General features: G+C 44.4%; 1 long non-coding RNA gene across 1 annotated transcript in view; it reads right to left on the reverse strand.

Moving 5' to 3' along the window:
* Window positions 1-14,409: 14,409 nt before the first annotated feature.
* LOC142099401 (uncharacterized) overlaps window positions 14,410-24,762 on the reverse strand; it is a 174,978-nt gene continuing 164,625 nt past the window's right edge. The window contains exons 2-3 of the long non-coding RNA XR_012678534.1: window positions 17,017-17,156; window positions 14,410-14,471 (exon numbers count right to left, since the gene is read on the reverse strand). This is a non-coding gene — a long non-coding RNA (uncharacterized LOC142099401). The remainder of the gene's footprint in view (window positions 14,472-17,016; window positions 17,157-24,762) is intronic.

Raw genomic sequence — 24,762 nt, forward strand, 5'->3', positions numbered from 1 at the left:
GCCCTTCCAGTCTGCTCCAGAGGGGGCGCTGCCCTTCCAGTCTGCTCCAGAGGGGGCGCTGCCCTTCCAGTCTGCTCCAGAGGGGGCGCTGCCTTTACCATCTGCTCCAGAGTTGCCAGTCCATGCGGTCCAGCCCGAGTTGCCAGTCCATGCGGTCCAGCCCGAGTTGCCAGTCCATGCGGTCCAGCCCGAGTTGCCAGTCCATGCGGTTCAGCCCGAGTTGCCAGTCCATGCGGTTCAGCTCGAGTTACCACTTGGTGCTGTCTGCCCTCAGGCTTCTCAAAGTGCTGTCTGCCCTCAGGCTTCTCAAAGTGCTGTCTGCCCTCAGGCTTCTCAAAGTGCTGTCTGCCCTCAGGCTTCTCAAAGTGCTGTCTGCCCTCGGGCTTCTCAAAGTGCTGGCAAGCCTGCCGCCAAGTCCGGGCCTGCTCCCAAGTCTGCCGCCCAGTCCGGGCCTGCTCCCAAGTCTGCCGCCCAGTCCGGGCCTGCTCCCAAGTCTGCCGCCCAGTCCGGGCCTGCTCCCAAGTCTGCCGCCCAGTCTGGGCCTGCTCCCAAGTCTGCCGCCCAGTCCGGGCCTGCTCCCAAGTCTGCCGCCCAGTCCGGGCCTGCTCCCAAGTCTGCCGCCCAGTCCGGGCCTGCTCCCAAGTCTGCCGCCCAGTCCGGGCCTGCTCCCAAGTCTGCCGCCCAGTCCGGGCCTGCTCCCAAGTCTGCCGCCCAGTCCGGGTCCCCTGTCAGGTCTGTTGCCAAGTCAGAGCCATCTGGTACCGAGGATGCCAAGTCTGAACCGTCACCTTTCTTTGAGGGGCATCCTTCCCAATTTAATGCCCTTCTGAGGTTATTTGCTTCAAAGATCCCCTCCACACCAAGCCTTGTTAGTAGCCCTAAGAGACAGGTGTTATTTCTAATATCCCATTTTAGGGGAGAGGCATTAGATTGGGCAAACCCATTTATTGAGACGGATCACCCCATTTTATCGGACTTTCAATCCTTTATTGAGGCAGTTTTCAACAAGTTTGTAACTGTCCCTGCTATACCATCTTGCGGGGCCTCTGCAATATCACCAGTAACACCCATCTCATCTGGCCAAGAGATACCCTTGTGCTCCACCCAGTTGGCGCAGGTCCCAACTCTAAGGAAGTCCCGTAAGAGAGGAGGACGTAAGAAAAGAGGTGGTTCTGCAGTGCTTGAACTGGCAACTGGCATGGTCTCCTTTGCCTTTCCGCCCTTGGACGAGGACTTTTCTGCCGGGCCCCCAATTCTGGACTATGATTCTGATGAATTCAGACATTTCTGGTAATTAGGCGTCTGGAATCCGCCCTTAAGGGAGGGGGTACTGTCACGATCTGCCCTCAGCTTATGTATTACATGCTGCTTTGCATGGCAGCTCCTGCCCTTTGTGTCCTATTATTGTATTGTATTGCAGCAGTACCTCTGATTACCAGAGGTGCTGCTATTATGCCTTTCTTGTTTGCCTTAGGGGTTAACTTGTTCACCAATTATCCCATGCACCTGGGTGTGGTTTTCCCTTTATATACCTGTCACTCCCAGCACACAGGGCTGGTTATTGTTGTCCCATCCTGTCATGTCCTTTCCTGTTGTCCAATCCTGATGTAATTTCCTGTTGTCCTTACCTGTTGTTAATACCTACCCTCTGCTACCCTGCATTAATGTTTACCTGGTTGTTTCTGGACATTCATGCTACTTTCTGCATCAGCTGGAACCTGGTATTTATCACTGCTCCTTATTACCTGTTGTTAATACCTCTCTGCAAATAAACACAGAGTGTTTTCACCAAATTCGTGACTCCTAGCTGTACTTCTGTTTGAGATCCGTGACACACACTTGGAGAGATGGTAGCGATGTTCTGCAGTAGTTACCACCAGGGCCGGACTGGCCATCTGGCACTTCTGGCAAATGCCAGAAGGGCCGATGGTCAGATGGGCCGGTTTGCAACATGCCCGCCGAGCAGCAGCACTCTGCGCGCTGCTCGGCGGACTGGGAGTCAGTGACAGCCGCCTATGCGAGTAATCACATGGGCGGCATCACGTGACAGGTGCTGTCCCATGTGATTACTCACATAGGCGGCTGTCCCTGACTCCCAGTGCGGCGAGCAGCGCGCAGGAAGGATGTAACAAGGTAAGTGTTGTAGTGTATGTCTGTGTGTCTACAGTGCGTGTGTGTCTGTGTGTGGCTACAGTGTCTGTGAATACAGTGTGCAACGAATCGAAATAGGAGACACAACTTTTTTTTTAATAGGAAAACCAGAGCAGGTCAAAAGCCAAGCATTGTTTTCTTATCTCAATCAAACCCTAGTCACAGTTTTACAAATACAAGAATAAATAGATATGAAAAGGGAGGAGAATGATTCTAAACTGCCTCTAGTAATAGCCCGATTTTTAGACTTTAAATTAAAAAAATAAGGATTTTAACTGCATATAGACACACAGAACAGCTGATTATTGATGGCAATAGAATTTTAATCTTTCAGGATTATTCTGTTGTGCATTAAAAAAAAAAGCAAGGAGTTTACGCCAATCTGTAAATATCTAAAAGACAACAATAAGCACTTTGCGCTCCTGTATCCTGCAAAACTAAGAATTCTTCACATCAAAACATATATCTTTGATGATCCAGCAAAATATTGGCATCATATATACACCTTAACCAGAGCCATCTTAACAACATTATGGGCGACGGGCAAAGCAGTGCACCGGGGCCCCTAGATATAGATATAGATATATAGATGTATACAGATACAGATATAGAGATAGAGATAGATAGATGTACTTGCTCAGTGACCCTTGTAGGTTTTTCTTTCAGGTTTTTTTCTTTTGCAGGATTATTTATTCTCATTAAGCGCCGTGCCTATGGGGCCCCCTTGCCCGTGGGGCCCCCGGGCAGCTGCACACCGTGCCCAATGGAAAAGATGGCCCTGACCTTAACTCCACCACTAGGTTTTTCTGTGCCTAACTCTGGGGTATCATTGTCAAGTTTATCATAATGGGCCTGATTCATCAAGACATGTTTATTTATATTTGTCCATGAAATATGTTTATTAGGATGTTATTAACGTCTACTGAGCATAAAATACATTTTTACAGTTGCCCGTTATTGCAAACCCATTTTATAGCATGCATATTATTATTATTATTATTATTAATTTTTATTTATATGCATATTTATATGCATAGGAGACTGTCATCCCTACTGTTTAGAGCTTAGCCCTTTAGCTGGAGCGAGACGTACAGCAGAAAAACAAGTAAATTTTTCCACCATAGCAATCATGCTGGTAAAATATTGTCTAATTTGATCAAGTCGCACAAACGTAAAGGCCATATTGTAGCTTTTAAATCAAAGTACTCCTCTACACTAGTAACCCGATTGGAAGACATAGGGGCAGCTTTTCAGAAATATTATGCTTTATTATATCAAGTTAACTCTCCTAATACCCAACTAAGGCAAACGTTTTTGAGGGAAGCGGAACTCTCTGTTTTGTCAGTTGAACAAAGGGCAGTATTAGACGCATATATAAACAGTGCTGCCAAGAGGAATTCAGGGCCCCTGTACAACAAATTCATGGGGCCCCCCTTATAGTTGAGTATGCTAAAAAAAATGCGCCGCAAAATCTTTTTGGCGTGTGGTCATATATTTGGGGGCGTGGCAAATGCGCCATTTGGGCGTGGCTAACACATCAAAATCACTAGGCTCTCAATTCGCCCGAGCGTCACATATGTCCAAGCACTCCTGACTTTCAGGACATCTAGCACCACAGTGTAGTATAGAAAAGATGCAGTGTGTACACAAAGAGTTCAGTGTTGGCCTGCACGTTACATTGGGCACAACACTCACCAAAAATTGACATTGTCCCTACTAGAATCACAACATTTCACATACTGTCCTGCTCTCTCCTACCTGTTCTTCTCACTTTCACCACCTGTGGCTGCATGTTTCTTTAGTTGCGGGGGGCCCTATTTGGAAAAAAAATAGCTACATTTAGATAATTCCAAACAACCCTGGCGTTAAATTAATACCATCCACGATTAATAATTAGGCCTTCCTCCAGCTCCAATAACTACAATAATGTGCCCCTTCATCATCGCCATGCCTTATGATCACACTGCGCCCTCCATGCTGCTTTTGCCCCCTTCACCTGGCTCCCCTTCATCACACTATACTATGCTGCTTCCCCCCCCTTTTTTAACCCCACTGTGCCATGCTGACCCCTGTTTTTAACCCCACTGTGCCATGCTGCCCCGTTTTTTAACCCCTCTGTGCCCCCCCTCATTTTTTAACCCCTCTGTCATGCTGCCTCCCCATTTTTTAACCCCCTGTGCCCCCCTCATTTTTTAACCCCTCTGTTATGCTGCCCCCCCCCCCCCCGTTTTTTAACCCCTCTGTGCCCCCCTCGTTTTTTAACCCCTATGTCATGCTGCCTCCCCGTTTTTTAACCCCTCTGTGCCCCCCCCCTCATTTTCCTCCCTTCACTCACCTTTTCTCCTCTCTGCTTTCTTGGTCTTCTCTGCTGCTCTGTGCTCCATTGCTCCAGACTGACTGAATGCTGGGCATTACATGATGACATCACACCCAGCATTCAGACAGTCTGAATGGAGCACAGAGCAGCAGAGAGGAGGGATGCCGGCTCCGCGATCACGTGAGTATGTTTTGGGTTTTTTTTTAACTACCCTGCTCTCCCCACCAACAACCGAGCCCCCCCTAACCCCCTGCCGCAGAAAAAAAAAAGAAGAAAGAAACAAAAATAGTTTTTAAAAAAAAAAAAAAAGTTAAAAAAAATCGGCAGCGCAAGGGCCCGGGCCGGGCCCCCTGACATGCCTGGGCCCGGGTAATTAGTACCCGCTCCCCCCCCTCTCGGCGGCCCTGTAACACTCAGGAAATAGAATTGGCTATTAAAAATCTAAGTTTATTGAAAGCTCTAAGACCGGATGGATTTTATTCTTAATAATACAAATACTTACAGGTAGAATTAGTACCTACAATTTTAGAATGATTTTGCACAATACACAGGATGCATGCAGCTTACCCATCATTTAATACTGCTCATAGTATTCTCATACCCAAAGTAGGTAAGGAAGACTCAATTAGAACATTCATATAGCCCCATTATCCTTTTTAATTTAGATTTTAAGTTTTTGGCAAAAATTATGGTTAACAGATAAGACAAAATTTTCTTTGATATTGTCTGAACATCAACTTGAATTCATGACAGGGCGCTGTTCGGTAAAGGATTTTTATACCAGGAATTCATTTACTTGCTTTCTTGCACATATATCGCTAGGAAATACTGAAATACCTACAGAGTAATCCACTCCTAGGGGTAATTTTATCAAGCTGCAGATTTGAAAAAGTAGAGATGTTGCCTATAGCAACCAATCAGATTCTAGTTATCATTTCTTTAGTACATTCTACAAAATGACACATTCTCTAAATATTTACCAAAGGAGTTTTTTTCTTGCCTTTATGGTTTTTATGTTCTGCTATTATAGGTTATTATTGGTCCGGACCATTTGTGATATATCATTTTTAATAAATTTTTGTTGTATATTTTACATGTTTCATATTCCATTTTTGTGCCAGGTTAAAGCATTTTGCCATATCTGTTTCTAAAGGGGAAGAGATCCCCCCCTTATCACAAGGTATTTCCATTTAAGGCAGCATTTCACACTACCATTTAGGAAGCATGGTTTATCCCCCTTTTTCTATGTTTCGTCTGTTAAAGCACTGCTGTAGTTCATTATATGCATGCAGATGTGGCCTTTGTTAACTATCCTTACATAGTTTGGTACTGATTGATGTGCTCAGAAAATGTCATACAAAGTTATTGAGGTATGATATAGCAGTTTATAGGCAACACAGTGGATGTGTTATGTATTGCCACTTGTCATGCGGTTGTCAGCATGGTAATGTGCACACAAGTAACTTGCATTATTTCGGGATTTTCCAAATTTGACATTCACAACATTAGATGACTTTTTCAAAGTGTACTAGTCTGAGTTTAATCGATTCCACTAATCAGCTTAGAGATTGTTTGCTGTATTTTGCTTTTATTATTTAATGGAGCAACTCTCTTGGTTTATACTACATTGTGGCTGAACACACACTTCCAATTGGAGTTTATATGCTTATGCGGATTATTTTCAACAAATCCAGTGCACTGGTTCAAAATAAATTTATTTTATGCAACATTTCAGCAATTTACTTCTGCGCCTGGGAAATAATCTTTTATCTACCATTTATTATTCTTGGGGATTGGGACACACCCCATCACCATTCCCAAAGGCAGCAATGTACACTAGGTAAGGTAGCGCAGAACCATTTTACTTAGTGTGTGTGTGTGTGTGTGTGTGTGGCTACAGTGTGTGGCTACAGTGTGTGCCTGTGTGGCTATAGTGTGTGGCCCCATGTGGCTATAGTGCGCGTGTGTGGCCCCATGTTCATATAGTGTACATGTATGTGTGCGCGCAGTTTTTTAATATAATATGTGAGGAAAGGGAGGATCTTAATATAGTGTGGGAGGTAGGCTATTTAATGGTGGAGTGTAGGTGGGGGCTAATTATTTAAGGTGAGGGGAAGGAACCTTTAATTTAATGATAGGGTGGTTTAGGGCTATCAATTGAATATGGGGGTGATTTTGGGGAGGAGGGCTATTTATTAAATGTGAATATGAATTATTGCCAGGGATGGTTGTGGAAAATGGCTATATTTATTAAACTTTAATGCTATTTAATTTATTGCTGGGACTGTTTAGAGGGAGGGAAATGGGTTTTGAGTAAATGGGTATACTGTTAATTTAATTTTGGGGCTGGTTGGGGGGGAATAGGTCTACTTATTAAATGTGAATATTATTATTTGGACTGGAGGGAGACCTAATTATAAAACGTGAGTGCTATTGTTTTAACACTGGGGCTGGTTGGAGTTTTCTAAATCTCGTGTACCCATTTTTTTTTTCAAAATAGGGCATCCAATATTCCAGGATCAAAACTGAGCTAAAGAAACCAGCTGCTACAAGTGGTGAAAGTGACCAAGACAGGTAGGAGAGAGCAGGACAGTCTGCCAACCGTCCTGAATCTGGTGGGGCAGTCCTGAATTTGGGTGACTGTCTCATAAATGTAATGTTTTCTCATAATATATGTATCAATGCCCCATGTTGGTCACACCTACAACACAATGTGGCCACGCCCACTTCAGCACCCGCTGCGCGGCGGCACATAGTTTATTTCCTACTGGGACTGAGGTGGGCCTGTGTACTTTAAATGCCAGGGCTGATTTTTAGTCCCAGTCCGGCCCTGGTTACCACTAACGAGTGGAGCAGGTAATAGGTGATTTGCAGCAGCACACTTGAAGAGATAGTAGCGATGATCTGCAGTAGTTACCACTAACGAGTGGAGCAGGCACTAGGTGAGTTGCAGCAATACACTTAGAGAGATGATAGCGATCATCTGCAATAGTTACCATTAACGAGTGGAGCAGGTAGTAGATGATTGCAGCAGCATGCTTGGAGAGATGATACTGATGAACTACAGGAGTTGCCACTAACAAGTGGAGCAGGTAATAGGTGATTGCAGCAGTACGCTTGGAGAGATGACAGCGATGATCTGCAGTAGTTACCACTAACGAGTGGAGCAGGTAATAGGTGATTGCAGCAGCTCACTTGGAGAGATGACATCTGATCAACGCATCTTAAGACCACTGATTTTCGGAACATATTAACATGATCAGGATGTGCCATTCTCACATACATCCCAGACCTAATTATTATATCTATATATTACATCTCATTAGCGCTATAATCAACTTAATACAAACAACGGAATTTATGTACATTTGAATGGCAGCTGGGCTCCAGGGTTTTTATTTGTATCATTTACCTGGTATTCATAAATGGACTCTGCATATTGTTGATCGACGGCCGGGTATTGTATGTCCAGTAGACAGTGGTCGGAAATGATAAATGAAGTCCGGGTATTTAGTACCAGCCATTAGGTTTTAGTGATGCTGATATTTACAATGTCGCATCATACCAGACATTAGAGTACTAATTAATTTAACACGATCAGGTACAGACAAGAACTAGTACTGATTGATCAAATCATTGATTGATCTATATATTTACCATATTATCTATGAATTATCCTATAAATTATTATATTATGGAATAAATTTATTCCCTTTTCATGTATTTGAGCCTACTCCAGACTCCGGAATTTTTAATATTTCGCTTTTTAACCAATTATTTAAATGTACATCAATAAATTTTGTTTTTATGTGTGGTGTCAATTTATTTTACTATCCACTTCTAGACTCATATGAATTGATGCAGAGGGTCCTTTCTCTTTATCTTATTTAGTAGCCATTTTCTAGGTGTGCCTTTCGGAAATGTAGTACTTTCCTTTCTTTATTTATCTATTGACATCTGACAGCAAGTCTGAATACCCGTTCCTTTCCCTTAAGGGGTATTGGACACTCAAATCAAAAGGTCTAATTAACATGAGATTAGCATGGGTGCTTTCTTCCAACAGTTGCAGAATACACATTTCTGCCAAAAAAAACTATTCCTGGAACTGGAATGCTGTAACCAGAATGGAACCAGAGTGCTGGAATCGGACTGGAGCCAGAATGCAGATTGGGGTTGGCATCTGAAATACAAAGTTGCACTGACAACAGGTAAAGGCTCCAGGAAGTCCTTTTATAGTTGTTGTTGATTCCTGATTGGAGACTGCAGTCAGCTGGGCAGAAGCAGCACTCTGAGTTGCTGAGATGGATAAGGTGACTATATCCAAGATGTCAGCTCCCATGAACTGGTTTTTGGAGGGAATCTGAAATGGAGGCTATTATCACCTGATTGGCTGAGAGGAATCATGTGACCGAATCCAAGATGGCCACACCCATACTCTGATTCTGGAGGGATCTCTGGAGTGGAGACAGACTGGACAGCATTTTACAGAGAGGTCTGAAACCAGCAGATCCTGAGGACCGCAGGGATAACTTGGAAAGAAAGCAAAGAAGTAAGTGATAGAACCTGAGAGCCAGGTGTGTGACATTGACTTACAATACTTACAAGAAAAATGTACATCATATCTGTCTACAAGCCTTCCCTATCCACTGGTCTTATAGTGGTGTTAAAGTCATCCCTAAAAACAATCTGCCAGCTTGTTAAAAGGCATTTCCTGCCCTGTTGGGTCTGTTGACCCTAGATATTTATCAGCCTCAGGACCTGCCCTCTTAGGGAAACATCCATAATTATACATCTACCCATGCTTATTTCTAAAATCCGTTGAATGGTTACCACACCAGTAAAAAGGACTGCTACTCCACCTTACAGCTCGGCCGCAAGAGACCAATTGAAGGGACCTCACCTCTACTTCAGTTTCCATTTGTGGAAATCTGTGAGTCGCCCAACCCTAGTCTCTTACAAAAACAAAAAAAGTCATCCTCAAGCATGTTGAAAAAAATAAAAGGCCAAATAGCGAGCTCGATTGAAACACACAGATGTGACATTAATGTTGGCAAACTGTATGAGTTGAGGAGACATAATTAAAGATTATAGGCATGGGCATTGCCTTAATTTCTTCTCAGCAGAATATTGCCTAACCCTTATAAGAAGTTTGATCCCATAACAGAGTCATGTACACCTTCACTTATGGACAAAGTGTTTTCGAACAGAACCAAACCATCCACCCTAAGAATTGTCCCTCCCTCCCCAGGGTCCTTCCCTTCTGGATCTATTCCTTCCTCCTCTCCCCTGAATAGTATTGGTATTCTCTGCTACTTTTATGGACTCCCCATCCACTTTAATTATAGACTTACAAGGCAATTTTACACCCACAATGCTGATCTCCCCGCTACTCCCCTTACACCACCTGCTCTGCACCTGATCACCACTCATCACCTTTTGTACAAAGGGATAAGCCTGCCTTATCCTAACCTTTGCCCTTGTCCTCTGCACTTTGGGCCTTCAGACTATCTCTGCACCAGGAGTAATCACAATTTCCCATCCTCTTCATCACTTGACAGGGTATTGAATCTGTTGACCAGAACCACTGGTTCAGGGGAACTCAGACCCATCCTACCCCCTTTCCGCTTTCTAAACACCTTCCAACTTCGACCTTTTTCCATGTCCTCCTTACCTCTTTCTTTAATGGTACTAGGCTGGGTCAAACCCTCCATCGCTCTTGGCTTAGGATGTTGTCGAAGTCAGCAAATTGGATAAAGTCATTTCAATTAATATCTAGCAAACTTGGTTGTCTTTGTCTGAAAATAAGCATAGAGCACACTACAGCATGGAAGGGCGTATCCAGCCGCAACACGTGGCAATAACAGTTTTTACACTTTTTATATACATTCGCACAAACACACACATTTGTAATTAGTACACATTAATTGTAGTTACAACACATAGTTATTTATGTCAAAATATAGTAGTATTTATGTGTAATATTATAAGTTATATGCATGTTAGTAAAACATATGGTTCAGGTTAATGGAAAGCTGTCATGTCTGGTGTCCCCTATTCATCAGCAGCTGTCCGGTTCATTCGCCGAATAGATCGCACATTGCATACTCTAGTTATTGATGTTAGGGAATAAACCTTTAAAGTGATGCTGACTATAAAATACTAATAGACTAGTTGAGACTGGATTCTTGGCGGGAAAGTCGGAACACATCCCCTGGAGAGATGACCCCCACCTTTGGATATTTTGGTTTGAACTAGCCTATGATCTGCAATGCCCTGGACCCTCCTGAAGCCTGGACCAATAGAAGCAAGCCACGTCATCTGCATTGTTTCACTGTATTGCTATCTGCATATAAGCAGTAGCTTTTCATCTAGTGGACATCTGTGACCACAGACTTCAGACCTGAATGACTGTTCACTGGATTCAGAGCGCCTGCGATAAGTAACGGCTGTACTTATTATTATTTCGCTTTAATTATTCTGCTACTTTTTGAGAATAAATAATTGTATGTTGGAAACACAAATTGAGATTCAACAATCGTTTTTGAATAGCGACAAAACGTGCATAACAATGTGGTTTCTCACTACTTAGTTGAGCAGACACCCCAGACCTAGGTCTTGGTGAGGCTTAGCTTGAAACAAACCCTGTTTTCTTTGTTTTGCAGTAGGAGGCCTCCTCTGTTCTCTCTCTACCTCTTCAACCTTCTTCACATTGGATTCCCTGCACAGATACAAATGGCAAAAGACTGTCCCACTTCAATACACAGGTTACATCTAATTACTTTATATACAAGAAGAAAAATAGAGTTCAAAAGCTGTAGGCACTTTAATATATATCAATACGTAGAATGAGTCTATGTATTGATATATATTACAATGCCTCCAGCTTTTGAACTCTCTTTTCTCCTTGTATATATAATATTATTTATTGTTCTAGGAGAGCACCCCTTATATGAATGACCAAAATATTAGGGAAATACATCAATACATTAGAAAATAGTGGACACTACTATTGTGGTTATCTTATCTAGGATATGTATATATCTAATTACTTTACAACCTTTTTCCATTCTTGGCAGTGTGTGCATCTGACATCACAATCCGTCTGAGATGGTGAAAAGAACCACAGTGATAACATGTCCGGGGCTGGCCAGCATAGACGCACTGGATTCTGTTCTTGCCTATATAGGCTGCAGATGGAAGTGGAGTATTCCAGAAACCAGTTGCCTCAGGCTGATAACAGCCGTCCAGGCCCCACCCCAGACATGCCGCTCCGAATCTGGAACCTAAGCTAAAGGGGATTCCATTGTTGCATACTTTTTTATCCAATAGGATAAATCTTCCACTAGCAAGGATTCATTGCGTACCAAGATAGTAGTGCTTTTCAGAGCAGAGCTGGACAGCGCATGTGTGGAGGGATCATGTGGAGGGATCATCCTACAGTTTGCCGTCCAGGATGTTACTGCGCATGCACCAACTTTTCGGTCGGTGCATGTGCACTAACAAAAAAGAAAAAAAAAAAAAAGAGAAGATCATCGCAGCCTTGAAAATTGAGAAAAGACTGCAGTGATCAGGTGAGTCACTTCTCAGGGACAGCAGGTTATCGGCACTGCTGTCCCTGAGAAGTTTTTTAATACATAGCCTTCTCAAGGAGATAAGGATTGAAAAGTATCAAGTCAAAAAAACGAAGGGTCACAAATAGACCCCGACAAGAGATGCAGACACTTACGCTATATAAATAAGCAGCTCAAAGTCAAAAAACACACCCACTTGCCGTCATTTACACTTACGCTATAGAAATAAGCATCTCAAAGTCGAAAAACACACCCACCTGCGGTCCTTTAGACAACATAGAAGAAGAAACAATGGATGCCAAGCAATTTACGTTAAGCTAAGCACTGTATACGTCACAGCCAATGTGGGAGCTCTGACGAGTTTGTTTACATATAACGAAACACAATCCCTGTGGGTATTTTTGCAATACAGCTGTAACTGAATTATTCAGTATCAAGTTTAACATATGTGGTACACTTTGAACAATTATTTTGGATTACTTTTATATAGCATAATCAACGCTTTCCCTAAAAGACAGATTGCATAGGGCCTTTGTGTGCTTTGGACTTCAAGTGGCCGTATAGTATGGAAAATGCATGTACATCGCTCGATTAAAATCAAATACATAAAGAATCTCTAAAAATGTATGTAGTTTTATAATTCAATCTGGATTTGTTATTAAAATGCATAGCATACTCTTCCATAAGCAATACATACACATAGTAGAGTGCATACAACCTCCACACAGATAAAGGGTGTGAGTCAGGATTAGAACTCTCGACTGCCTTTTTGGAAGGTGGAGTAGCTGACCACTAACCCAAATTTCAATTCAAAAAACTCGGGAGAAGAGCAACAATACAGCATGCGTGCTACACAGGAAAGTGATAGTTAATCGTACTCTTCATTATTCATGCAAATTACACACAACATAGGAATCTCACAGGTAGCTTAGTGGTTAGCACTTTGCGCTCACAAAAAAGCTGACATGAGTTCAAATACCAAACATACCTATAACATCTGTGTGCAGATGGTGGGCCTTAATCATTCATCTAAGAAACACCTCAGGAACTTGGACCAAATTATTTTGCTTTTTTTTTACTTTGTCCTACATGCTCCACCACAATGTCAAATATGCCCTCATATTTAACATGTTTTTACCACTCTACTGCAACTTCATTATGGCAAGTTCCTTTTTTCATGGCTGACGATGTTAATGTTTGAACTTTCATAAAGCGTCATGGCCCACAGTTCACATACACATTATTATGTGCATGCTGACATTTATTACTACAAATGGCTTAAGGGGGAAGGGGAGGTGGTGGATTTTGAGGGGGCAGGCTCCTTGAAGTTAAATGCAACATTGTCTGCAAACCTAGTTTAATCTGGATCTATGGCTTACAGGTTATGTGATGTACTCAGCTTTACCAAAACAGAAGGCTGACCACAGTCGAGTAGCATGGTGGTTTTCATTGGTTGCACTTTTGCCTTACAGCACTGAGGTCATGAGTTCAATTCCCAAACATGGACTCATCTGTGTACAGTATGGATGTTCTTTTCCATATGTGACTAGCTTTACTCTGACACTTGAAGTTAACCTTGAACTATCACTACAATGGCACATGATTTGGGGAACTAGTTAATTAGCTATGGCATTTGCCATATACCTTTTTGAATGAATCTTGCCCCCAGGGCACTTTAATTATGTGTCTGCTATTACTACGGATGGCCTACCTCTTGGTGGATTGGTGGTGCAGGGCACATGTTCCTTTTGCTCGCATGAAAATAGCAAATGCAAACCTTTTTTTCTTCAGCTACTGCTTGTGCTTGGATGTGATTTCACCATCTTCTTGTCTTGCAAAATACTATAGCCAACACCGGTTCAGCATGGTGGCTTATAATTTAGCACCTCTGACTCCCTGTGCTGGTGTCATGAGTTGGATTCCTGACCATTGCCTTATGTGTATGGAGTTACTGTTCTTCCCATGTTAGTGTGGATTTCTTTACAAAATACTTTGTGTATCTTCATTTGCTGATACCCACAATTAGTAGGGCTATATAAATGTTGCAACAATGAGGGATTTGTGTCAAAAATCTGTCGCTTAAATGTTTGTCTTTTTGGAATCCATATCCATTCTTTATTGACCTTAGAAAAACATGTTGTGTATTTGTAATATATTAATAAAGACACACACACCAATTTAGTTTTTTAACTTGTGATTATTTATAGAAAAAGGTAAAAAAAAGAACTATTTACATTTATTTGGGCCAAAACTATTTACATATTTACAAATTTACATATGCCCTTGCCCTTATTTTTTTTTTTCTCTTTTTTTTGAATATTTTACAAATTTTTATTTTTTTTATTTTATTTTTTTTGAGTATCGATCAATGTGGACCTGTTCTTGGGCTGATGGGGGGAGGGGTGGAAACGTCCACGCTTGCTCAATGTGTGCTGTAAAACAAACAAATAAACAAACAAATAATTCCATGCCACACAAATTTTACTAGCAGACAGGACTTACTACAGATGTGTACCTTTATATAACTTTAAACTGTTAGGCCTCTTGCTCCAAATGCATTTGGGCGCCCATTAGACATTGCTAAGGCTGTTGTGTTGCATTTTATAGATATACAAAATGCTGGTGTGCCCAGGGGAGAGGGGAGTGGACAGGGTTGTCTTAACAGCATTATAGGCCCCAGGGCAAAGCAGCACACTGGGGCCCTACCTACACAATCACTCACAGGAATTCAAACAAAATTGTCAAGAAAATTCAGCTCATACTTATTGGTACCTCCCACAAATTCAGTGTTTGCCAATTAAAACGAAGAGCAGACAATAATCTATAAACGTTTGGCTAGTATAACATGACCCTTGATTTTGTAAAGCAAGATTTTCCATTCCTAAAAGTTACTAAGTTGTTTAATCATACAGACAGAGGTGGCACAGTGCAAAATTACTAGGAATTATTTATTATTAATCGAGTGTTCAAATCAAACTTTAGCTCGCTTTATTGCAAGAGAATTGGGCCATATCCGAATACCATTAAAGTGTACTAGAAAACGCTCCCAAATGTGCAAATCTCCTATCAATTCCATAGTCAATTTGATTCGTGCATGCTGACTCTTAAATCCCGCTGTGGCCAATTGGAGTTTTCCACAAACCACTCCCCTCCCCATGGAGGGGGGGGGGTTGTAGAAAAAATTAGAGGTTTGTAGAGAAAATTAAAGGATCCTAGGGGAGATTGTATTTTCCACAATGAACTAGACCTTGTAGAAAGGGTTTTGCTTATCAGGTCCCCTAACGTTTTGATTTTCTCCAGGGGCAAGCGACAACAGCCAGCAACCATGTCAATCTCGATGCCTAAGAAGGAAAGGTATGTGGTGGGACCTTCTGTCTTATCGGCTGACACCGGAACGCCCATTACTCGAAACAATGCCTGAGCCGCGTAGAGGATATCTGCGCAGAGGGGGGAATCTGACGGCCCTATGAAAAGGAAATCATCTAAATAGTGGGCTATACCGTGATGACCCGTACCCGCCTGAACACACCAGTGAAGGAAATAACTAAAGGCCTCAAAATATGCGCAGGAGACCGAGCAACCTATCGGGAGGCATCTATCGATATAATAACCGCCATCAATTTTAAAGCCCATGAATTGAAATGATTCCGGATGAAGGGGAAGAAGCCTAAATGCCGACTCTATATCTAATTTTGCCATTTGTGCCTCCCTCCCAAACACTTTTACTAGCACCAAGGCACTTTCAAATGATTCATATGTTACTGAACAAACTAGCGGGTCTATGGCGTCATTGACCGATTTACCGACTGGGTGGGACAAGTGTTGTATCAAGCGGTATTTGGCCGTTGCTTTTTTAGGGACTATACCTACTGTGGAAATTACCAAATTGAATATGGGTGGGGATGAGAAAGGACCCACCATGTGTCCAAGGTCCAACTCCTTCCTGACCTTTTCCATCAGGATGTCCGGATACAACTTTGCTGACCGAAGGTTTTTGCCAGCGGCCGCTGCCACCCCACCATCGATGGGAAGGCGGAAACTGACTCGAAAACCCTCCCGCAGGAATGAGGTCTTGGACGCATCAGGGTAAAAAGATAGCCAATTGAAAAGGGTTGTTAAAATAATAGGAGATTTGGCCTTATTCCTTACTATTTGGGCCTGCCCGACTTCTGTTGATTGGGGCACTGCTTTTCGAACACTCTCTAACTGGATGTGGTCCTCGACAGTTCGAGCAGATGTGTCTATATTTGCATGAGTCCCCTCTGCTACATGATGAGTTATTAAAGGCGAAACATCTGTTTCTTGACCATTGGGGAGCACTTCGTCTCCCCGTTGTCGGAAACCGTGTAGACAGGAGTCTATAAACCGAGCTATGCTGAGCCCTATTTAACTTCATCCATATCTCGACGTTCTTAAAAGCTAAAGGAATGTCACGCTGGCCTTGCACTTTCTTCCTGAACTTTTTGTCGTATGTATGCCAGATTCCTGGCCGATCAAAAATGTACATTTCATTTATCATGTGTAAGTATTTCCAAACGTCAATCAGGGCATTAGGTTTTTTTTTCAGGTAACAGGCCGAGAAAACACAATATCCCGCCAGCCAATTTAAGAAATTCCTTTACATCTCTTCTCCAACCCTGCCCCTTGCGCATGCTCGCTCTAAATCCTTTTGAGCCTCAACAGTAAGACTGAACATATCCACAAAGGAGCCCCTTTTAATTTTGTCTCTTATGCTAGGTCTTATACCTATCAACAGGGCTGTGTTCTCGCATTTAACTAAGGGACCTTCAGATGTCTTCTTACCCGCCTGATTAGACCCCGCCTTCCTTTTACCTTTGCTGCCCCCAAAATGTGTATTCAATATCTTTATTAGCTTTCTGTGACCGTGCTCCTCTGAACCTGCTGACTCCTCACTAGTCGTGGAAACAGGAGAGCTGGATGTGTGAGTTGTGCAAATACTAGCAACATCATACTCACCGCCCGTGCCTGGGACAGCTTGCTGGGTAGAAACTTTGGCGACCTCCCCTCCAGAAGGTGGACCCGATCCGCCTCTTTGACGCTTTCAACGCCTCCCAGAGAGTGCTGCTGCAGTACCACCCTGCCAGATCCCTGTGTTACTGGATGAAAAACATTGTTAGCATCTGTGACGGGTAACACCTGAGAGTTCACATTGGAGCTAGTACTAGACCGGACATTATCAGGCATGGTTATAAGGTGAGGTAAAAACTTGATTCCTTGGCGACCGCTATCATTCCCTCTACCTTGATACTGATAAGGAGAAACTTGCAACCCTATGCCAGGGAATAGAGATGTGTGTTAGGCCAACCAGGTCTCGGGTATGTGTGAACATATTGTCCTGAGAGGGAAAGGTATGGAGCTGCCCATGAAGGTCCCCCTTGAGAAGCCGGACCATAACCTGTCGTGGGGTACCGTAAGAACCATGTGGGCGACCCTTGACTAGACCTCTGCGTCTGAAAATCTGCGGGTGGAAAAACCCAGGAGCCCCCTGCCCCATGCTCACTATCTCCTGATCTAAATGTTTGAGCTACTACAGCCCCTTGTTGGGCTGAAGCTGATACTTGACCGCTTTTTGGACCCTGTGTCTGTGTATGCCCAGCTACCCCCAGAGGTCCTTGTGAAGGGGAGACCCCTGAGAAAAGCAGTGGGGAATTACCACCAGGTGGGGGCTACCGCTGTAGTAGAGTGGGGGCGGACAAACCTGGAATACTCATCAAGGAAGGTATCTGTGCTGGACTACTACCCCGTTCGCTCTTGTGGCAAGAGCCCGCTACTGCAGAAGCACACGCGAACATCTTCTTCCTTTTTATGTAGTTTTATTGTCAGGATGGTAAATGTTTTGACACCGTATACTTGCACAGCAATCATGGAGACCCTAAACAATCATGGAGACCCTAAACGCTAGCTACTCAGGACCAGCCAGCTTTCCCAGCGTTGGTACAAATAAGCTTTTATACATGATACTCCTCCCCCAGCCTTAGCTTAATGGACAGGTGACACACCCACCTTCTCTTTAAGAGAAAACGCCCATCACTGGCTCTGTTTCAACTAACAGACACACCCTGTCTGTTTGCTGAGAGGAAGCAGCTTTTAAATCATGTAAGTTAACCAACTTTAAACTACACATAAGTCTTACTTGGTTTAACCTGAATCTAGGTGCATAACTGCGCCAATGTCTTACTCTGCTTGTATGTTTTCTTTGCATATTGTCAGTTAAATGCCTCTCTTTGTCACATATCCCTCCCCCTAGCGTCTCCAAGTAGGGGGACGCGGACTTCGCGAGGAGCGCATATTTTCGTGACAATGCATCTGCATTCTTGTGCAGAATCCCAGGTCTATGTTCTACTGAGAACTTGAAAGGTTGTAGAGCCAAGAACCAGCGGGTTACCTTGGCATTTACCTCCCGGTTGCTCTGCATCCATGTCAATGGTGCATGGTCTGTTATTAAGGTAAACTCTCTGCCTAGGAGATAATAGCGCAGAGCTTCTGTAGCCCATTTTATGGCGAGACATTCTTTCTCCACAGTGGCATATTTTTGTTCCCTTGGAAGCAACTTACGACTTAGGTACAGGACAGGATTTTCTACTCCATTCTTCTCCTGTGACAAGACTGCACCGAAGATCAGACCAGGCGGTTTCTGCAGAATCAGACCAAGTTAATCTATCTGGACAACTTTCTTTTAACATGTCCGTAAGTGGAGCAGCTCTAGTGGCGAAGTGGCTTATAAACCGCCTGTAGTAACCTACTAAGCCTAAAAAGGTTCTTAACTGTGACTTTTTTCCTGGTCTTGCCCAATTTTTGACTGCCTCCACTTTGTCTAGCTGGGGTTTTACACGCCCTCGACCAACAACGTACCCCAAATATTTGGCTTCTCTCATGGCTATGGCACATTTCTCTGGGTTAGCTGTTAACCCTGCTGACCTTAATGAAGCTAAGACCGCCTCAACTTTGGCTAAATGTGATCCCCAGTCTGGGATATAAATCACTATATCGTCCAAGTAAGCGGCTGCATAAGCTGTGTGAGGTCGTAGCAATTTATTCATGGCCCTTTGGAAGGTGGCAGGTGCCCCATGCGACCCAAAGGGTAGGACTTTATATTGATAGAGACCATCAGGGGTGGAAAATGCAGACTTTGGCTTGGCCGTGGAAGTCAGGGGAACTTGCCAATAACCTTTTGTTAGATCAAGGTTTGTTAAATAATTGCTACCAGCAAGATTTTCCACTAGTTCATCCACACGTGGCATCGGATAGGTATCAAACTGCGACACACTGTTTAGGCGCCTAAAGTCATTGCAGAACCTAATTGTCCCATTGGGTTTCGGAACAAGCACAATGGGAGTATTCCACTCACTAGTGGACTCTTCAATCACATCTAACTGGAGCATCTTCTCGACCTCCTTTCTCACGTACACCCGTCTGGCTTCTGGAATACGATATGGCTTCTGCTTTACAATGACTCCTGGCGCAGTGACAATGTCGTGTTCGATTAAGGTAGTGCGCCCAGGAATGGAAGAGAAGACATCCCTATTCCGGCAAATCATTTCTTCAGTCTGTTGTCTCTGCTGAATGGACAAAGCTGGCTCTATGGGCACTTCAGACTTTTCAATGGCAGTACTCTCTACCTGAGGAGAGGTTTCCTCCTCATGCCAAGGTTTAAGGAGGTTAACATGATATATTTGCTCCTCCCTTCTCCTACCTAACTGGCGGACTCTGTAATTGACAGGACCGACAGCCTCTTGAACTTCATATGGACCCTGCCGATGGGTGAAAAGTTTGCTTTCCTGGGTGGGAACCAGGACTAGGACCTTGTCCCCAGGCTTAAAAGATCGAACAACAGCACTTTTATCATAACTTTTTCTCTGTCGTTCCTGAGCCTCTTTTACATGTTCCTGCACAATGGGCACTATCTTTCCTAGCCTCTCATACATTTGGGACACAAATTGTACCAGATTTGGCTCCCTGGGACCTTGCTGCTCCCACCCTTCTTTTAACATATCCAAGATACCCCTGGGCTGTCTCACAAACAATAACTCAAAGGGACTAAACCCTGTTGAAACTTGAAGTACCTCACGGATGGCAAACATCAAATAGGGAATAAGAGTGTCCCAATCTTTTTTCTCTTGAGCCACTGCTTTACTGAGCATGTTCTTTAATGTGCGGTTAAAGCGTTCCACCAAGCCATCTGTTTGTGGATGGTATACAGAGGTGTGAAGTGCCGTAACCCCTAGCAACTGGCACATGTCCTTCATCAGTTTAGACATGAATGGAGTACCCTGATCTGTGAGAATTTCTTTGGGTATTCCCAAGTGTGTAAACATCAATACAAGTTCCTTAGCTATGGTGCTGGACTTTATGTTTCGTAGGGGAATTGCCTCTGGATACCTGGTTGCATAGTCAAGCACCACTAGTATATATTGGTGCCAACGTGCTGATTTTTCCAGTGGCCCCACAAGGTCCATAGCTATCCGATCAAAGGGAATTTGTACTATTGGTATTGGAATGAGAGGTGCCTTGTACATGGGTTTGGGACAGGTTCTCTGACAAATGGAACAGGACCGGCAATACTTTTTCACTGCCATGTGTACACCGGGCCAGTAAAACCTAAGCAGAACTCGTTCCCGTGTTTTATCCTTCCCTAGGTGTCCTCCACAGACATGTGTATGTGCTGCTTTTAACACTAGGGGTACATGGACCTGAGGAACCATTAATTGTTCTACTTTTTCCCCCTGTACAGTAGCAACTCTATACAGGAAATTATTTTTAACAATAAAATATGGTATACCTTCTGCAGGCTGGCTGGCTTTCGCTACCCCATTTACCTCAGTCACACTTTTAAGGGCATGTTCCAAAGTGGCATCATTAAGTTGGTCTCGAGCAAAGTCCTGCAGAGGAAACAAAATTGGTATTGCGGACCAGTCCGTATCCTCACTGACAGGCGGGGTGGGCTCATCTGCGACATCACCGACCAATGCTAGTTTGGACTGTCCATGTTTCCCCGCAGGTGGATGCTTTTGTGGAACTCCTGCTGTGACTCCCAGGATGGCATTCCGGTTTGGCGGTTCCCAAAGATTGATGTCCAGATGTTGTGGATTCTTAGGCGGTTCCTTTAAGACCGGGCTTCCGACCGTTGCATTAATTGCCGGCATGTCCGGCTGGATCCGCTCACCGAGAACATCATTAAACAGTGGGAAGTCTCGCCCCAAAATGAGTGGATATGGGAGTTTAGGTGCTATGGCAGCTACCACCATAACAGTTTTGTCTTTGAGTCTGACTGGTAGTATTGTTCTTTCATACTCCTCTGTCGTGCCATGTACGCAAAGAACCTTCACCTTGGGCAACTGAGAAGTTATGATGTCGGGTAAGGCAGAGCTGGAAACCAATGAGAGTTCACTCCCCGAGTCAACCAAGGCCAGAACAAGGTTTTGGTTGATTAGCACAGTCACCCGGAACAAACATGGACTTCCTGAGGTGGGACTCATGGTAAAACAGCTTGGAAAAGCAGGCCCAATATGTGCCACGGAACAGTCCTTGGACTCCGGTAGTTTAGGACACTCTGCCTTAAAGTGGCCTGGCTCACCACATTCAAAACACTTCAGATTAGACAGCTTTGCACCTGGCCCTCTGTCTGTAGCAGTTTTGCCATTGTGCCCTGTAGCAAGGATTGTCAAACCTGGCTTTTGGCGTGGCTGCGGCTTTGGCACAAATGCAGGCTCTTTAGTCATTTGCTGTAGCGCACAAAAACTTTCTACCACGGTGGAAAGCTCTTCATAAGTTTGTGGGTTTGATTGCAGAACCCACCTTTGCAAATCGCGGTTCAGCCACCGGATGCAGTGATCTATCGCCAGAACTTCAATAATCTGAGAAGGCGAATTCTCCTCAGGCTGCAGCCATTTCTTTAAAATTTTAGAAAGCTCAGCCACTTGCGCTCTGACCGGTTTTTCTTTAACATAGCGCCATTGGTGATAGCGCTGGGCTCGGCCTGGCCCGGAAACTCCAATGCGAACCAATATCTCAGACTTTAGGCACAGATAATCAGAGGCCCGTTCCTCATCTAGATCCATATAAGCTTGCTGAGCTTCAACAGTCAGATATGGTGCCAGCCTCTCAGCCCAATCTTTAGGAGGCCATTTTGCCCTTTTTGCAAGTCTCTCAAAGGACACCAGATATGCTTCTATATCATCACCTGGCGACATTTTCTGGAGAACAGGACCAAGTGGTTCATTTCTGTAATGCCTCACCTGGCTTAACTCTTCTCTTTAGAGCCTTGTGTTTTCCACCTGTGCCTCGGCAACTCGTAGCATCTGAGCTTGCTGCTGTTGCTGCGCAGCAGCCCCATTCACGAGGGTTCTCAGTACTTCCTCCATGTTGACGTCTGCGCGGGTTGGGTAGCGGAAACTTGCTTCCCGGAGTATCCCACTTCTGACACCACTTGTGGCAAGAGCCCGCTACTGCAGAAGCACACGCAAACAACTTCTTCCTTTTTATGTAGTTTTATTGTCAGGATGGTAAATGTTTTGACACCGTATACTTGCACAGCAATCATGGAGACACAAAACGCTAGCTATACATAGACCAGCTCTCTCTCAGGACCAGCCAGCTTTCCCAGCGTTGGTCTCCGTGAACAAATGGCACAAACAAGCTTTTATACATGATACTCCTCCCCCAGCCTTAGCTTGATGGATGTCACTCACCGGACCGTGAGTGCCTCTGCGCTGGTGCGTGGTTCTCTATCCTTCCTGCCGGCGCCTGTCCTGAGCCGTGGCCGTCCGCCATCTTGATGGACTGCGCATGCGCAGGATCCATGAACTCTTATGACCTTGCTTTTAACCTAATTGGTGGATCAATCACCTCTCTCTATTTAAGGCACCTGTGGCCATTGTATCTTTGCCTGATCTTGAGTCTCATTCCCTGTGAGTCTCTGAAGGTGTCTCCTGTGTCCTGCTCGTATCTTCAGTTTACTGCTGGATTACCTGCTCTGCTCATCGGCGGTTCCCATACCCACTACTGACTCCTGTGTCCTGCTCGTGTCTTCAGCTGTCTGCTGGATTACCTGCTCTGCTCACCTGCGGTTCCCATACCCGCTACAGCCTCCCAGCTCTCCTGCTGTGCTTGCATATCCTCGTTGGACAAGCTTCTCTACTCAGCAGCGGTATGCATACTTGTTATTGACTATCAGCTGTTATCCTGCATATCCACTTTGGACAAGCTTCTCTACTCAGCAGCGGTATCCATACCCGCTATAGACTATTAGCTGTTACGGTGCATATCTGTTTGAACAAGCTTCTCTACTCAGCAGCGATATGCATACTGATTATTGACTATCAGTTGTTATCCTGCATATCCGCTTTGGACAAGCCTCTCTACTCAGCAGCGGTATACATACCCGCTATAGACTATTAGCTGTGATGCTGCATATCTGTTTGGGACAAACTCTCCCGCTATCTACCTGCACCTGAACAAGTCTTCCCTTCACAGCAGTGTGTCACGGGCACTAGGAGACTTTACCCAGGGATCACCAGGTGACGGACTTACCAGAGCAGTATAGATGGTAATATGGTACTCTGGTAGCGGGGTGATCACGGAACAGGAGACAGCAGATGGTAGAGAATGCTCGTGGAAAGTCTATGACTAGCAGCACTGGTAATATATATGTATTAGTACACGAGGAACTGAATGGACAAAGGAAACGTGAGGGTAGTCAGTGGTCTGCGGTAGCAAGTTGTACCACTGCTATAGTGAGGAGGAATGTCCAGAAGCAACGGGGAGGTGATGGAAGTCAGCGGTCTGCGTTTAGCAAGTTGTACCGCTGTCTAGGTGAGGGAACGGAATCCAGGTGAAGGTATCCGGGAAGTCAGTGGTCTGCGTTAGCAAGTTGTACCACTGCTATATGGAAGGATACTGAAACAGGAATCAGTGGTCTGCCTCTAGCAAGTTGTACCACTGAAATATATATGTGAGGAGGAGCACGGGGAGATAAATGTAATGGAGAGTATACACGGGCACACTTGAACTTGATCCCACGATAATATGCACAAAGTAGTAATAACAGAGCAGCACTGCACAAATATACAAAGTCTCAGGAACTATCCAGACTAAAAGGTAACACAGTCAAATGATGGCAATAGTCTCAGTGGATAGGCAACTTCAGAGAAGAACAACTCAGTCCAGCAAGGTATGCAATACACGAGCACAGTCAATGATAAGTATGCATACCGTGGTTCAGAAGAGCAGGCTGTCAGAAGGGAGTGCAGAGATACCTGAGCGGCAGGAGGCCGGCAGGATGCGAAGTCCCAGGGAAATGGAAGCGGTATCCAAGTAGGTGCAGCGCACAGGTAGGTAGACCAGCAACGATGGAACAATACTCAGGAAGCCGTAGTATATAGGACTGGTCACCAGGAGATCACTGAAGAGTAGAAGCGGTATCCAAGCAGAGGACAGCAGCGGAGCGTTGATCCAATGCAGACAGGCGAGTTGACACAGGCAGGAACACTGTAGAAGCACGGAGAGCGGATCAGCTGGCTGCAGACACGAGTAGAACTGAAGGGTAGCGGCAAGCAGGACACTGCAGGTACACGGAGGCAGCGGATAGGAATCAGCAGATGCAGTCACGATGAAACACGGGAGAGTTGAGATGAGCTGGAACTGTTGAGCACGGCGGCAGCGGATAGGAATCAGCTGGTGCAGTCTCGATGAAACACAGGAGAG

The sequence above is a fragment of the Mixophyes fleayi genome, chromosome 8, assembly GCF_038048845.1.
Source record: "Mixophyes fleayi isolate aMixFle1 chromosome 8, aMixFle1.hap1, whole genome shotgun sequence".
Classification (NCBI taxonomy): domain Eukaryota; kingdom Metazoa; phylum Chordata; class Amphibia; order Anura; family Limnodynastidae; genus Mixophyes; species Mixophyes fleayi.